The sequence below is a fragment of the Cavia porcellus genome, unplaced genomic scaffold (genome assembly GCF_034190915.1).
Source record: "Cavia porcellus strain 051 isolate PalLab524CR breed Dunkin Hartley unplaced genomic scaffold, mCavPor4.1 scaffold_82, whole genome shotgun sequence".
Taxonomy (NCBI): domain Eukaryota; kingdom Metazoa; phylum Chordata; class Mammalia; order Rodentia; family Caviidae; genus Cavia; species Cavia porcellus.
In genome coordinates, this window is record NW_026947565.1 from 694,690 (window position 1) to 699,850 (window position 5,161).

Genomic DNA, 5,161 nt, shown 5'->3' on the forward strand with positions numbered 1-5,161 from the left:
GTGAGGTGGATTTTAGGCACTAGGCGTGAAAATTTAAAATACTGGGGTAGTCAAGTTTGGACCCCATAGACCTCAGACATACCGAAAGGTTTTCCAATTACTTCCCTCCACTTCTCAAAATATGTCAAATTTTCTTGATCACTACAACTGTAAAAAACATTCTGAGGCAACATAGAGAGGCTAATCAAACACTGCATGATTGGAATGGCTTTGGTTGTATGAGGTGGAAAGCTGCAGAGTTGGGCTGAAACAGTTCACAGAAATCCACAAGCTTGTGGTGGCCTGGCAACCACACTGGGCTGTGATTAGCAGAGCACCATTGTGAGCTGGAGTTTAGGCTCTAGGATACAAGTGTGCAGTAGGAGACCTGAGTCACAATGCTGGGCGTTGCCATGGAGACCTCAGTGGCACAGAGGACCTTGTAGGGCAAGATTTAAATAGGATGAATATTCTTGGCCTGGTATGCCACAATATTCTCTCTGAAGGCTTCACTGCTCAGAATTTGTGGATGGAAATGCTTGCCAATCTACAAATGGATGTACTTTCAATGGGATATGAAATATGCCAGGGCCTGGCAGATGATCTCTGCCATGTCCTATCCTTGAGCATACCCTTTTCCCTTGTCATGTCTGTCATTTGGCTGAGTGCTGTTCCCTAAGCTATTCAGTCAAGACTTGCTGGCATCATTCACCTGCAGTATAAGAGCTTTCGGTGAAATTTCTCAGCAGAAATCCTCTGCAAGCCCATAGCTTTGGATATGAGAGACAGTGGTGGAAGTTGAATTTCAAGGGCAGATATTTGACAACAATGAAACAAGCCCCGAATAAGATCTTTACATGTTTCCCAGATGAATATGTTTGGAACTATTGGGGAAGACGGAGATCAAGACTGAGAAGAGTGCACACCCATTTCAAGGTACAAAAACCAGGGAAAAACATGGGAAAGCAAGAGAGCTGCTTAATCTGATGTAAAAATCTTTGATGATGAAAGGAAAAGTATATTCTCATGATGATTTAATCAGGCTGTAGAAGTGAAGTCCTCATATTGGTTGTCCTATGTGTGGCCTTCTGCATTGGGCAGTGGATGCAGGACAGGAGATCTTCAAATAAATCTGGTGGAACACAAAATACTGAAAAAAAAATCAGCCTAAATCCTGTGTATTCCTTCCCTTTGAGAACATATATGGATAATGTAGGAAGTTTCAAAAGAGAAAATGTCTATTGAGTCATGGTTTCAACAATGAAATGGTCACTTCACATAACATTTTGAATTTTGGTTTCACACTTGCTCATGTACCGGGCCTGAGTAAAGCAGAATGCAGAGTAAGCCTGTTCAATAGTTGTGCATTCCATAAGTGGTTTTAAAACCAGTGAAACCCTTTGGACTTAGTGTTTGTATTTTATTGGTTGATTTATTTTTCAAATTGTTTGTTTTACTATTTTTAACTTTGTGAGTCAGGGAAGCCCTCACTCATAGTGATTCAGACCTCTCCAAAAGCTCTGAAGGTATTCATGTAACAGCTATTACATGTTGTAAGTTTCTCCTATTAAAACTTGAAAGACTAACAGACTCTGCCACTTTTCATCTAAATTCAGTGTTGGGCTAAATTCAGTGTTGGACTTTTTACAAGTCCTTTGCAATGTGTCCTCCTCTAGTCACTGGTCGTGCTGGAATTTACTTTCTTGTGAAGACAGGATTTGAGCAAATTGACACAAGTACAGTTTGCCACTACTCTGCACACCTGGTTAAGTATCGAGTTCCCTAAATGGTGTGTGTTTTGTTTTGATCTCTGCTCACACTTTGCTCATCCAGTTAGAACCACAGGGCTCCAGGCCATAGCGTTCCAGGCCTAAACCAGAAAATTTCCATTCCGTTTTGGGAGTTCATTCGTCTCTCATAATTACTTTTTCCACAAATGTGTGCTTCAGGAGAGGCCCTGTCCAAATGTGGAGAGGCCCATTTTCATTCACTCACTTTCAGACTTTCTAAGATTTTCAGTTACTAGAGGTTTGGCCAGACTTGCCATTGTCAAGGGACAGTGGACTTCACTTGAAGTTGTGCAGTATTACTTCATGTGTCTCCATGGAAATTCCACCAAAGCGAAACTCTTGCTGTAGTCATGTCCAAGTGTTGCTGCGTAAGAAAATATAACTAACAAAGGATGTGGTTTCAAGCAGAATGAGGAAAGGAGGGATTATCTTTATTTCAGTGCAGGTTGAACTTTCAAAGAAACAGTAATTCCTATCAAATAGGAGGTAAAATCTTTGGTAAAGAGACATGGACATGACACGCTCAACTTTATGTCACTTTTTTGAAAACGCCAAGGGCATTAGAGAAATTCTTGGCTGCTGAATTGTCCCTTTTTTCAAATTTCTCTTAGGTAAGACACTCCAGCTTCTTCAAACCACGGTACTGTTCCTTTCATGTAAAAAACCAAAGCAAAAAACAAAATAAATTAAAACAAAACCCATGAAATACCTTTTGAGAGTACACAATTGCTCAGCAGGCCCATGTAAACACTATTCAAGAAGCTAGAGGTACAGAAGCCTCAGCCTTCAGCCCATGGCCTGAAGTTTTGTCTCTATCATGGCCCCTCAGTTCCCTGGCATGTCCACATTAACTCATGAATCTTTACTCATTTCCTTTTCAAATACACAGGGTCCAATATATTTGAACCCTGTTCACCTTGGCAGTAATGATCCAAGGACACACCAAAGGAAGTGCAGCCACCCCCTTGCCTCGGGCCTTGGAGCTTATCACAATAGAAATGGACACCTGAACAAGGGGAGCCAAAACAAAGAGAGGCATATTCCTAAAGCCTGAAGCACAGAAGCTACCTATAGACCAGTAGTGGGATTTCACAAATTATGTAAGAATCTCTGTGCACATGCTTGGCATGGTGGCTCATGCCTATAATCCCAGCCATCTGGGGGCTGAGGTGGATGGATCCTTGGGAGTTCCACTCCATCTTGGGCTACGAATTTATCTCAAGGCCTCTTTCAACAACTACATAAGATGCTGTTTCCAAAAAGAGGACAACAGAAAACTAGACACACTTGGTCCAGGTCCCTGGGTTCACTACATGAGTTGTGGAGTCTAAATATTCCATGCCATGAGAAAATACCTGGGATTTTTAGGGAAAGGGGCAATTGCATCCCGTTTCTAAGGGTTTCCATTTCACCATGTTACATTTGAATTCTGGGAAAACCTGCTGATGATAAGCTATCTAATATTATGTTGGTTTGGTATTGAGCTAGTATCTCATGTTTAGTGTTCAGGGTTATGCTGGAATGGCTGCAGAACTCCTTGAAATAGCGATTGCAGACATGTGAACCCCGAGGAAGCTGGATAGTTGAAGCAGGCACTCCAAATATTCATGCACTGCAAGGATTCACCTTCATTTGGGGACTCATCTTCTGGTTGCTCTCTTTTAGTGCTAACTGATACTACCATGGTGGCAGTAATCCAGCAGAGATTGCATGTATGGTTTGCAGGTTTGCTTCCCAAGCCACCAGAAACTCGGCAGAACCGAAATCATTGTGGCATTTTCTTTCCTGCCCCGAAACATTTGGCTTTCTAAGTTTGAAAATTGAATAGACTGGGATAGTCAAGTTAGGACCCCATGTACCACAAACAGAGCTAAAGACAGAGCCTATTACTTCCCTCCACTTGTCAAAATATGTCAAATTTGCTTGATCACCACAACTTCAAAGAAATTTTGGGGGGCAACTTAGAGAGGTTAATCAAATACTGCATGATTGGAATGGCTGTGGTTGTATGAGGTGGAGAGCTGCAGAGTTGGGCTGAAACTGTTCACAGAAATCCACAGGCTTGTGGTTGCCAGGCAACCACACCGGGCTGAGATTGGCTGAACATCACTGTGAGGTGGATTTTAGGCACTAGGCGTGAAAATTTAAAATACTGGGGTAGTCAAGTTTGGACCCCATAGACCTCAGACATACCGAAAGGTTTTCCAATTACTTCCCTCCACTTCTCAAAATATGTCAAATTTTCTTGATCACTACAACTGTAAAAAACATTCTGAGGCAACATAGAGAGGCTAATCAAACACTGCATGATTGGAATGGCTTTGGTTGTATGAGGTGGAAAGCTGCAGAGTTGGGCTGAAACAGTTCACAGAAATCCACAAGCTTGTGGTGGCCTGGCAACCACACTGGGCTGTGATTAGCTGAGCACCATTGTGAGCTGGAGTTTAGGCTCTAGGATACAAGTGTGCAGTAGGAGACCTGAGTCACAATGCTGGGCGTTGCCATGGAGACCTCAGTGGCACAGAGGACCTTGTAGGGCAAGATTTAAATAGGATGAATATTCTTGGCCTGGTATGCCACAATATTCTCTCTGAAGGCTTCACTGCTCAGAATTTGTGGATGGAAATGCTTGCCAATCTACAAATGGATGTACTTTCAATGGGATATGAAATATGCCAGGGCCTGGCAGATGATCTCTGCCATGTCCTATCCTTGAGCATACCCTTTTCCCTTGTCATGTCTGTCATTTGGCTGAGTGCTGTTCCCTAAGCTATTCAGTCAAGACTTGCTGGCATCATTCACCTGCAGTATAAGAGCTTTCGGTGAAATTTCTCAGCAGAAATCCTCTGCAAGCCCATAGCTTTGGATATGAGAGACAGTGGTGGAAGTTGAATTTCAAGGGCAGATATTTGACAACAATGAAACAAGCCCCGAATAAGATCTTTACATGTTTCCCAGATGAATATGTTTGGAACTATTGGGGAAGACGGAGATCAAGACTGAGAAGAGTGCACACACATTTCAAGGTACAAAAACCAGGGAAAAACATGGGAAAGCAAGAGAGCTGCTTAATCTGATGTAAAAATCTTTGATGATGAAAGGAAAAGTATATTCTCATGATGATTTAATCAGGCTGTAGAAGTGAAGTCCTCATATTGGTTGTCCTATGTGTGGCCTTCTGCATTGGGCAGTGGATGCAGGACAGGAGATCTTCAAATAAATCTGGTGGAACACAAAATACTGAAAAAAAATCAGCATAAATCCTGTGTATTGCTTCCCTTTGAGAACATATATGGATAATGTAGGAAGTTTCAAAAGAGAAAATGTCTATTGGGTCATGGTTTCAACAATGAAATGGTCACTTCACATAACATTTTGAATTTTGGTTTCAC